Here is a 12874-nt window from a genome sequence, read left to right as displayed (position 1 = left end):
TCCTCCAAACTAAAACAGTAATTTTTGTTCTTTGTCCGTATATAATCCGCACCTGATTATAAGCCACACTTCAGGTTTGGACCAGAATTTTAGTCAAAATGGTGCATCTTATAATCATGAAATTACTGTACCTTGTTCTTAAGAATGCCACCTGGTTTAAAGGTCATTTAAATATCTCCTACCATATTGTGTTCCTGGAAGCTCCTTCATTTAGAGATATTAGAATTTACAAAGTTAAAAATGTGAAAAGAGAACATCAGGGTACTGCCTGTGTCCTGCTCTCTTCAGGAAGAAAAATATCAGTGGAGTATGTTATATTCCCATTTTTTTCCTCTGGAGGTAAAATCAAGATTTGAATTTTCTTACTACTTATGTTAGAAGTACCCCCTTTCTCTTTCTCAAGACAGTATAAAACTACTTTTCATGAAATGGAAAAGTTAAGTCTGCATAAAAAATCACTTACTTAGACCCATGTAATTAGCTTGCCTTGAGAGAGCCCAGTAAAAGCACTGTGTTCTAAGTAATTAGTCACCATAACAGTGAGAGGAGAATAAAAGACAGAAAAATCACTAAAATCTTGGTATAGCAAATACACTTTCCTTCTTCTAAAGGAGTTAATAAATGCCACAACAGTATGGATCTAATACTTCAAGATAGACGTCATATTCTATCAATAAAGAAATAGGGCAGCTAAACTGTAAAAACAAATGAATCGGAAAAAAATAAATTACTTCTTGAATTTTTCAGTAAAATAATATAGCCATTTGCAGAGGAGCAGTCATTTCCACTAGATGCTTCCCTCTGCTTGAGCTTTCTTTTTTCCATGTGAAACTTTTTTCTGTAAATATTCAGATACTCTTTAGCTCGTTAAGGCACACATCACCTTTTCATATGAGGTGCATAGTCTTTGATATGTGTTTTCTTGGCAGTAAATTCTACACTATTACAGTAAATTCACGAATACAAGCTGCACGGAGTATAAGCCGCATATCCGGTGTGTTGGCAACATTGATGTCTTTGTCAATAGATAAGCCGCACCGGGAATATTAGCCGCACTTTAGTTCGCCGCGAACTTTCACAAAGTCGTCATTTAGTAACACAATCGCGGGATCGCTGGGGCTTACTGGCTTACTGCCGACCTCGGAAACATTGTTTCCAAGTGAAAAAAGACACACCCTTGATTTACAAGCCGGAAAAGACAGGAACAATAGTGTGGTCATTTTGCGAGCATTCCCAATGGATCTGCGTTGCCTTTAAACAGTCGCTCAGCCGCGCGGGCAGGCAGCTGAGCTCCGAGTGGAGCCACATCTTCGTGCTGGCACAGGAGCGGTCGTTGTAGCCCTCGCGGCCCACGGGGCGAGCGACCGTTGTAGCCCTTGCAGCCCCGCAGGGGGAGCGGCCATTGTAGCCCTCGCGGCCCGTGGGGGGAGCGGCCGTTGTAGCCCTCGCAGCCCCGCGGGGGGAGCGGCCGTTGTAGCCCTCGCGGCCCGCGAGGGGAGCGGCCGTTGTAGCCCTCGCAGCCCTGCGGGGCGAGCGGCTGTTGTAGCCCTCTCCCTGTGAGCCGAGTGGCCGTTCTACCCCTCTCCCTGCGGGGAGAGAAGCTCCCCCAGCCCTCTCCCTGCGAGCCCAGCCAGCCCCGTAGCCGCACAAGACTGAAAACACTTTAAAAAGTACAGAGAAATATCACACACTTTTATCGAACTGCCGAGGTAACTCACCCCGATAACAACCCCAGCCCCTCAGTAACGCCGCCATCCACAGGCAGGCAATAAGCTGTTCTCTGATTGGTTCATCGTCGGAACAACGGGAAACCATGGATTTCAGACTGTTTTGGCTCGGGACTGGACCAGCATGATACTAGGTAAGGGCAGATATCACATTTTTGTCCATAGATTAGCCGCACCGGAATATTGGCCGCATTTCCATGTTTCCACCAAAATTTTAGTCTTCTTGCTGCGGCTTGTATTCGTGAAATTACTGTACTCCATTTCAGACTGCCTGTAATCTCTTCAGGGCCCCATATGTTCATCTTTTTTCATATCACCCTGTATTTTCTCTTCACATTTTCAATAATTTTGTGATGCCAACAATGACATAAACTACATCCTAATTTACCTGTCCTCTTGATAAGTATCATTACTGGAAATTAATCTTCTGAGTCAAAACACAGAACAAATGTTCATGTGTGCATAGGTAGGTGTATATAATGAACATATGCGTAGCTGTGAATATTATGTGTAAAAGAATAAAATGCATTAGAAAAAATACAATTTCTCTCTATTCTATATTCACTGAGGGAGGAGGAAAGACAGACTGTCAACAGGTTTCACATGGTCTAGCCAAAGGAAAATAAACCAAGAGAAAACATCACATCATTTAGTTTGGTTTAGTTGTCCATATGGCAAGAAAATGAGTCTATAATGATTAGTTTCCATCAAAACTGGAGCCACTACACTTGGATACCTTAGGGTTCCTCTGAAAAAAAAATCAAAACCAGAAAAAGCCACAACAATAGCTTTCTTCCTGTAAGATAAAAAAATCACACATCAATATTTTCTCTCTACTGAGGCATATTATGAATCAATTCACCTTCCACGTTATCTGGAATTTACAAATTTAACTCTTCTAAGCATTTTGCATGGCTAGGCACAATTTTCCTGCATAATACCCAAACATGTTTAAGCATTAGTGTCAGCTCAAATAATTGATCTTTTCTAGTGGTGAAGTGGAAGAAAATTATGTGGTGATTCATGACTGGTTCAAGACATACCATCAGGATCCTGGGCTCTAATCTATAGATTGAAGAGAACAACTATTTAATAAACACTTATTATTTTCAAGCTTTATGGATTTCATCCAGTCGTTAAGTACTCCCACTTCTAGCTTAGCAATTATAGGAAATCAATATAGTAATCATTATAATAATGATTCCAACTGCTAGTTAAACTTAGATATAAAATTATTGACATGATAATACACTATTAAAATTCATAGAATTGGCAAGATATTAAATTAGTAGCATTTCCACTATCACTGACAAGGCTTTAATAGAAGCTAAAACTCATTCTTTGAAGGGATTTTAATTGTTAAATCCAGTCTTATTCATATCACACTCTCAGCAGTTTTTTTTTATTTCAGGAATGGATTTCACTGTGAATTATATGATGCAGGAAGGAAATAATTCTGCCACCTCTCCAGATATAAATTGACAATTCAGCTTTCAATAGACTAAAGGAGAAATGAAAAAAGAAAGTGTAATGATCTTGTCAGACAACTGAGGTGTTAAATGAAAAAAAAAAATTCATATTGATTTTTCATTCTTCCTTCCCCCACTTTGACTGTATCAAATTCAGAGAACTCTGTTTCTTTCTCAACTTCAACAAGAATTGAGAGATACAGAGCCAAACAATCCAAGGGACACGCTAATTTGACCAGTCCCAGGGAGATTAGCACATATTAGTCTGTGCTCTTTCCATATCCCAGGCAAGAGACACTTTAAAAAGCCAGCTCAGAGGACAAGAAGTTACAAACTGAAAGAGTGAGGAGCACAAGAGTTACATCATCTCAGTGTAATACCAATAAACTTTCAAGACAACATAAGCTTGTGGCTATCAGAGCATCATTCCATTCTGGGCCTATAAAGACCTTGAAATATAACACTACTGAGGGCATTTTCCAGTCCTTTCCCATGTGCTGTGATGTAATTGAAAGAGAAGGGGCATAACAAATTATTTCAATAAAGTTATCAGGTTTCATACAATATTTATGGTTTTGGGTTGCAGACACAGGGATAATGTGGAATGAGCAATGCAGAAATGAAAACCTTCTTCTTTGGGCCCAGAGCTCTATAGTCCCTATAAAGCATATAAAACAAAAGAAAGCATTTATAAGCAATCTATATATCATCCTCATAAGCAGATTCTTAAAAATAATGACACAAAAAAAGAAAGAACTTTGTAGAAAATATATGTTGAAGGTTTCATAGAATTAAATTTCACTTAAAATTCATCTCACAGATGCTCTCCCCAAAAAAAAAAATCTCAGAATAGGCCAGTTCTATGTTTGAAGAATGTCTTCTATACCTCACTCACTATATTGACTTACACATAAGGACAGAGTCCTTTAAAATCACTCTAAACATAGAGAGAGATGACATTCCTTCTTTGACATTGCCATACCATGCAACTCCACAGCACTTTATTGACAGACATAAAATCAAAAGGAGAATGGCTGCCAGGTGATACAAGACTGTCTCTAATAACATCACATCTGTCTAGCTGGGTCAAATGAGACTGCACAAAAGAAAAATAATAGCAGGAGGACTCCAGCACTGTGACAAGCATTGATAAGCCTGTTCCAAAGATTCCACTTTGTTTCTAATTGTCTGTGAAGGAATTTATTACTGGTGATTCTCTGACAGCAGGCTTCCTGTCTGTTTAACACACACTAACAGTTAATGAGTTTCTCAGTACAGTGTTCCAATGAATCCAGTTGGGAACAGCCCACATCTACAGCAAAGCTAACATCTGAGACTGAGACTTGTGACCCTTCTTTCTGCAAGGATCAGAAGAAAAAGTATCTTTGTAAAACAAGAAAAGGCTTGAAAAGAGTTTCAAAGCAAATATTCTAAGATTGGATATCTCTGAAGAAGGGACAGTAGTTTAGTGAAAGGCCAATAGAGCTGTGACAGAACAGCCCTGACCCATGCCATGGCAAATCAGCCAAACGCCAGGGGAATCTCTCTCTCTCACCTATTTAAAGAACTATCTATACCACCCCAGAGGAAAAAAAGGAATCTGGCTGTAAGAAAAAAAACACAGAACCAAAATAATGAGAAATTTAGTTATATGACTGATGTAATGTACTGCCATTTCCTTGCACAATCCATGTCTACAGTGCTGCAGTAACTGTTAATAAATCCATTAAAAATTACCTCTGCGAGCTGCAGTCCAGGAGGTGATTTTATCTCTCTGTCCCTACTCACACTTAGCACAACAGAAAGACAGCCCTCAGTTAAAACTTTACACAAAACTGTGTTTGCCTTTTGCACTTCCTGTGCATTACACACCTTATGATGCATCTGTCACCAACTGGTTTTTTAAAGTGGAAAGTTCATTGGAGTGTGTTCAGTTTTGCATCCAATTACATCTTCAAATGAGTCTCTAGAAAGAACTCATAGGTCAGACATTGAAAATGAAACTTTCTTCAGCCTCTGAGACAAAGTACGAGGGTGAAAAAGCATCCTCTGTGCTGTGCTGCAGATAATCTGATTATCAGAGGCAAGTCCACACCAGATTTTACAACTGTGAGCTAGGGAAGCAGTCAAAGTCATTGAAAGTGCTATGATGAAAAGTTGTAGGCATAGTATCCTCTCCTGTGGAAATGAAATTTCCTAAAACAAAGCCTATTTATGCAGTGTAGCGTTCTGGCAACTGAAGTTCACTGCGTGCAACATTCATAATAAAACAGCAGAAATTATGAGGAAAAATGTTCTGTATGTAAATGAAAACACACTTTTTTTTCCTTTTTTTCCCCTAGAGAAGGTGAAGAAGCTACTTTTTCTTCCCGGATCTGTCATCTACCCTCAACATTCTTTACAAGCCGTTCCAAATGAATAGTTTGGGTCACTCAAAGAATCACCAGCAAAGGTATTGGCAAAAGAAGGATCAATATAAAAGTAAAAGAAATTACAAAGTTCATTGGCAAGGTTCACCCTACTACTTACTGGATGGTTGAAGCATACAAAAAAAATATATAAAATCTAAAATAAATCAGATTGAAAATCTAAAATCAACCAAAAATTATCTAGGTGGAGGTCAAGGATGCAAACAAGGTAAGAATGTAAAAGGGTAAGGACAAAAAGGATTAAGGCATCCTCTTGAGTCATAAGATTCAGAGTGAACTTCCTTGCCAAACCTAGCCCTGGACTTGACAAACAGTTTAGGCCTAAAGGTTTTAACAGTACTTAATTGAAAGCTTAATTCAAAAAATTTGACAGTAGATTCTATGTAGTTTGCTATACACATGGCAGTAACTGACTTATAGGTCTAACTTGAATATGAATCTAACATACCTAAGGTTTTGCAATGCATACACACAGACATAAAGAGTCTGTGTAAGTTATAACTGTGAAAAATCCCCATCAAATTCCATGAAATACTCACTTCAGATGCTTTTGCATCATTTCAACCGGCAAAGGGCTGGGCCTTAAGGAGTTGGGGGTATTAGGCCAGCATACATTTTCATTTTCTGGTCCTCCTCATATAGCAAACTCAAGAGTTCGCTGGCTCTGAGAGATGCAAATTAAGAGTAAAGAAGAAAACATTTCCTCCCCCATCTGGTGTCATTTTTAAATGTTTTATGTCAGTCTCTGATAGGAAACTCAAAAAAATTTAAAACAAACACGATGAAAATTTCATTCTGTGGACCCTTATTGGAATGTTATCAGTACAAAGTCCTGTTCTCTGCTATTCAAACTTCAGTGACTTAATCTCTCAATGACCCAGCTCTCATTTAGTGCTTTGATGTCTGTCTTTAGTGAGACCCAAATTGCTCAACACCTTACTCTTCCAGAGAGGCTTTTCTGCCTCTCTTCATGTTTTCCTCCATCTTTTCATGAACAATTCTCCTATGTATTAATATGGTTTTCAGAGTCTCAGAGTGAACTTCACCCAGAGAGAAGGCAAACTCTCATCAGCGAGCTTACAGACACTAAAACACAAGTGTCACAATGGTCTTGGCATCAGAAAAATATTGTATATCCAAACCATGGCCAGCTTTTCAGGTAAGGTTAATTTTAATGTCCATTCTAAAGGCAGTGATGGCATGTGACATTAACTACTAACCTTGCAAGTTACACTTCCAGCACATTCAGGAGTTAACATATTTTCTGACTGGCTGCTATTCTCCTTTCTTGCTTGGCTGGAGTTTAGGAAAAATAATTAATAGATTTACTGACTGACCAATGTAATGGTTTTAATTGAAGGAGAAAATTAAACTCAGGCATGAGCAATCATGGATAGCACCTTGCAGCACAGTTATGTAAGGGAGGGAGTCATCTGAAAAAAGCTCAAAGCATATTAATGGCAAGGAATATTGCCATATGGGAAAGTATTCTGGTGATAATTTATGGAATGCAAAAGAGATTGGCATTTTTGACAGCGAGATAGACTACAAGTCTGGCCTTGGAGAACAGTGTGAAAGAGAGACTGAACAGATATACGAGGCTATAGAGAGCTGGAGTCCAAAATTATTCTGTGAAAAGAGACCAAAAATGTTAATAGAAAACATTATTTGAAAGCCTAGCAGTGAACTCAAAGAGGTTAAGATACTGTGGGTATTAAAATTCAAGTATATCAAAACAGAAAAGTAAAAGGTTTAGGAAATGTGAACTAAATGAGTGAATTAGCAACAAATTAAGTTCATTGATTTCAGAAGGATATTGGACAGATTTCCAGTAGTAAAGCAGATGTCCATTTACTTTATGGATGTTTGAGAATCTTCATTATAGGGAATTCTCATGTATAGGAAATTCTGAATTGCCTACAGAGACCAGTAAAATTTTGAATATATGGAAAAGGCAATGGTGCCTTACTCAGAATTACAGCACTTAGACCTCTGAGTGGGCAGAGACATGATTCCCTCCAAAACTTATCAACCACTTTCAGGGAAGAGGAATAGCTGTGATGACTGAAGCTGTCACAAACCGCCATGAGATCAGTGGGTGTTAAGTTGTCCCTCCTAGTCAAAATACATATTCACCAAAGTATGCTTTGGAGAGCTGTAGAAATCTTATTAATCCGGAACAAATTTTCAGAAATTTTCTCTCAACTTTCCCTACCAAAGGAAGAATAAATGCAAGTTTTCATACTCTTTCCTCATCATAAGAACACTTAGGCCTGAAGCATCTGTGTCTGAGAATATTTTATGGCCTTTTCTCAGCACCACCAAAAAAATAAAGATTAAAAAACATCTCCCTAGATTGTGTTATCTTGCACCATTTAGCCTCACTCAACTCATTAGGATTGTAGTGGAGCTAGCTCTTCTGGTTCAAGGTCTTTTGTGAATAAAGCTATCACAAACTGATTTAGATAAAGAGAACAAAAAAGTATGGATTAAAAATGCATGGATCAGTTTCTAGCGTATCCATAGCCTGTACAAGGTCTTCTTCAGCTGTGGAAAACTAGCAAGACTTACTATTTTTATGGTATTTTTATGTTGTGTCTTTAGAAATGTTAACTACAACTCACTGCTTTCTACAGAGCTTTTCTTTGTCAAAAACCAAACAAAACTAAATGAGAAGAAGGCAAAAAAACCTCCAAAACGCCACAGCTCAAATAAGATAGCATTTTGCTCTCAATGGACAAAGTTAATTTAATAAAAGGTAGATGTATTTGAAACATTTCTGTATTTTGTCATAAACACAGCTTATCCCATTTTTGAACCACTTCAGTCTAATACTAACATCATTTCCTAGCACCTGAAATTATCTCAAAGCTGTCCAAAGGGCAAGAGGTGGAAGTGAAGGAGCCCTAAAATGTATGTACCTTTTCCGGCTTCACAACTTCTCCCTTGGCTCGAGGCCCCACTTTAAGAAAGCATATCTCCACAACCCTGCAAAAGGTGTTAGGGAAGAGGCCAGCAACACCATGGGGGCAGGAAAACCAGGATCCCTTTTTCGACTGACATGAGCAGTGATGAGTCAGGATGAAGAATGACAGTCCCAGGTCAGGCTTGGGGGCAGAGAGTGACCAGAGTCATGCACAGACCATTTAAAAGGCAGTAAAAGGTCAAGCCAGCAGGTCTGGGTCAAGTTGAGAACTTTGTGCCCACACATCTACTCATACAGCTGTGGTGTAGCACAGGCAGGGACCTGCCTCAGGTAAAGAAAACCTTTCAAGTTTTCCATTCCTAAAGGCATAAAAACAAGCTCAGGAAAAGAAATTGTGGGGTTTTTTGCACAGATTAAAAAGTAAATGTTTTTACTTATAAACTAAGTAATAAAGTTACTTTTGTATACATTTCCTAAAAAAAAAATTTATTTTAAATATAGGCAAAATTTTAAGAATCAGTAGGCTTCACAGTCTTAGCTAAAGTTACTACAGCAGAAGAAAAGTTATCATCATCTCCATAGGTGCTGAATAAAGACAATACTCCTGCAGAGATGCAGCTAATCCAGTATCAACCAGGTTCTAACAGATGTTCCTGGGAGGTTGTAGTAACTGGGAAGAAGTGGAGATGATGCTTCCCGTTGAAGGGTTGGAGTCCTAAGAAACTTGGCTAGCCAAATCCCTACGTACTTATTTCAATAATTTCTGCACATCATCTTTGTATCTTTATTGGGTCACAACTGTAGCTGCATTCCTGCTGCCTCCCAGCTACCAGTAATTTATGTGGATGCAGTGAACAGCAATGGCATAGCACTGCTTGGAAGCTCTGCCAGCTCCATTTCTGAAAGTAGTAGTAAAACAATAGGCTCTGATTCAGAAGCACTGCAATGCTTCATGTTTTGCAAATGGGTCTAAAGGAGAAGGAAAATATGCAAATTAATTTTTATCTCTAGAGTTAAAATGAAGTTTTTTCAATTAGGCAAAGTTGCCAACTAAGGACCTTCCTCATTATCATAAAATCCCTAAGATGTGGTCCCGACTGTGTAGAAATATCTTTTTAATTTAGCTTTGGATATTAATTGTGAAGCACAAGCCACTGAATTAATACCAAGATCTGGCTGTTTGCTTACTATGGTGGTTAACAGCTGACCTGAAAGCCTAAGAGTTATAAGTAATCCTAATTATAATTTTATAACTGAAACATAACTGATTATATAACTAATTATAGAATTACCTTTATTATATAAGTCAACCAGTCCGGGCCATTGAGAAGCAAGCCTAGGCTGTTGGGAACATGGACAGCTATTGGCAAATTGGCCGGCTGGCAACTGGTTTGGCCAGTTGGGACTAACCACGCAGACATTCAAAACTTTGTAAGGACACGAGCACTCAATGAAAGTTGGCTGTTGTCTCATGAACACTGGTGTATTCTGTCAACAGCAGTGACAAGTGGTGATCCCCAGCGTCATTCAACAAGCTGCCACAGATGCTGTGGGAGGACAGAGAGCAGTGGAGATTGCTGCCGCCAGCCTGTTGGGCTGCGGAGAGCGGCGGGGAGAGCCGCAGTAGTCCTGGTGCAGCAAAGAGTACAGCTGAGAGCAGTGGAGAGAGCTGGGAAGGGCGGTAGAGAAAACCATGTTGATCTGGACCTGCAGAGCCCCGAGAGAATGCCACTGCCACTGCGCTGCCAGTGACTACAGCCAACCCAACCAGTGTCTGGTAACAGGTAAAGGGAGCTGCGGTTGCGAGCAGGGACTTCGAGGGAGCAGACAGAATTGATGTGCCCCTATCAGGTGGTTGGGAGCCTGGAGCCGGGACACTTGAGGTAAACCCAGTGCTAAGAGACAGTGGAACTGTGCCTGATAAATATACACTTTTCCAGTGGCCAGCTCTTTTCGAGTTATGTCAGCTCATTGCCAGACATGGACTGGGGTCTCCTGACATTGCCAACATGCTGTGATTTTTAACAACTGAGGAAGTAACACCTTTTGATATCAAACAGTTGGCAAAATTGATCTGTATCAATTCAATATATGGTTTTTGAATCAACAAGGTGACATGGTGCAGAACAGCAGAAAGAAACCGAAAGGTCTCTATACAAGCATCTTCCTCCCTTCCTGTGCAAGCTTTTGTGACCAGCTCACAGGAAAGACAAGAGGATCAGCTGGGATGGATGTTTCCACCTTAGCCTCAACAACTATCAATACTTTGAAGGTACATAAAGTCCCTCTCCAGTCCCAGGGGCCCATTGGGAGAGGATTGAGTACACTGTTCATCAGGAGGTCCAGTACCACACTGCAAGGTATCTTTGTGCACTGTGTTATTGATGCTGATTTTACAGGACATTACACACTATGGTATCAACCCTAACACCACCTGTGACAATTCCTGCAAAACCACAAATCGCTCAACTCGTCCCTTTTCAGTCTTCTGTCCCAAAAACAGATTGTAAGGTATGAGGAGACTGAGGCTTGGGTCAACTGGAGACCCTCAGGTATATTGGACCCAGGTAGTGTGTGATCCAAGACCTCATATGGTGTGTACCATTACAATGCCACAGGCAAGACCTTAGAAAATAAAGGTCAGTGGGATGATTGACACAGAGGCAGATGTCACCATTGTCTCTGCCAACACTTAGCCTTCATCATGGCCCACCACGACTGTAGGATCTATTGTTGCTGGCCTCAGGGAGACCACACAGAGTTGCTTGAGCAGCAGAGCTGTGTTGGTCATAAATCCAGAGGGCCAAACAGCCACAATTTAGCCATATATCATGACTTCACCACTTAACCTGGGGGCAGGGGTGTTCTATCTGCACAGGGAGTCCAAGTAGTGACAGATTTTTAACGGGGTCCACTGTGTTAAAGGGCGTAAAATATCCCACAATAACCCTAAAACGGCTTACAGCTCAACATGTGTGGGTACTACAGTGGTCCCTACAGTCACAGAAAGTGTACACCCTTAAATCCTTAGTAAAAGAACTAGCTCAAGGGCACATACAACCGTCCGCAAGCCCTTGGAACATTCTGTATTTGTTATAAAAAAAAATGTGGTAAACTGAGGTTCCTCCATCACTTGAGAAAAATCAATGCAGTCATGGAAAAACATGAGTGCTCTGCAACCCAGTATGCCATCTCCTACAATGATTCCTGCCACCTGGGATATTTTGATTGTGGACCTAAAAGATTGGTTTATTGCTATTCCTTTACAGACAAATGACACCCCAAAGTTTGCTTTTATGGTGCTATCGGTTAATAGTGCTACACCAGTCCACCATTATCAATGGAAAGTTTTACCACAAGGGATGGAAAACAGCCCCATGATTTGTCAAGGGTATGTTGCTCAGATATGACCATCAGTAGGAGAACAATGTCTAGAGGCCTACTGTTACCACTACATGGATGATATCTTTGTTGCAACCCCAGCCAAAAAGATCTTTCACACCAAGCCTGTTGCAAGCATTAAAAATATTTGGGCTGCAAGCAGTACTGGAAAAAGTGCAACAGAAATCATCCTGGAGGCACCTTGGACACAAAATAATGATCAGACAATACAGTCACAAATAATCAGACTCTCAATAAAAAAATCAAACTTTAAACTATGCACAAAAGCTTTTGGGTACCATAAACTGGCTGAGACCCTGTCTAGAACTGACCTCACAATTAGCACCCCTATTTAATATCCTAAGAGGTGATCCTGATCTAAATTCTCCCAGAAAATTAATCACAGTGGCAAAGTCACCCTTGAAATAGTACAGCAATCTATCACAAACAGACAAATGCACCAGATATGCCCAGAGGTGTGCATTACTGTATTTATTTTCATTGTCAGTTTCCATCAGATTGGAATTATCAGACAATGGGATGCTCAGTGGTCCGACCCTTTGCATGTTTTAGAGTGGATGTTCCTGCCTCACCAATCTAAAAAGATGACGCCTATCATCTTTGAGTTAATTGCACAATTAATTACCAAATGGACCAGTCTGGAACATTGAGGAGCAGGTCTAGGCTATTGGTCAGTTGGCCAGGTGACAACAGGTTTGGCCAATCAGGACTAACTGCACAGACCCTCCAATCAGTATAAGGAGAATGGCACTCAATAAAAGTTGTTTGTTGTTGCATGAACCTCGGCATGTTCTGTCACGTGCCTGTCTCCAACAGCAGCAACAGCTTGCAATTGATTTCTGCCCTGATAAATGCCTCTGTATTTCAGTGGTATGTAGCAAAAAAAAAATTCTACCATTCCCTTTTTTTATAGTGATCTTT

Source organism: Catharus ustulatus (genome assembly GCF_009819885.2).
Source record: "Catharus ustulatus isolate bCatUst1 chromosome Z unlocalized genomic scaffold, bCatUst1.pri.v2 scaffold_29_arrow_ctg1, whole genome shotgun sequence".
Lineage (NCBI taxonomy): Eukaryota > Metazoa > Chordata > Aves > Passeriformes > Turdidae > Catharus > Catharus ustulatus.
The sequence above is the reverse complement of the archived record's forward strand: the minus strand, read 5'-3'. Positions refer to the sequence as shown.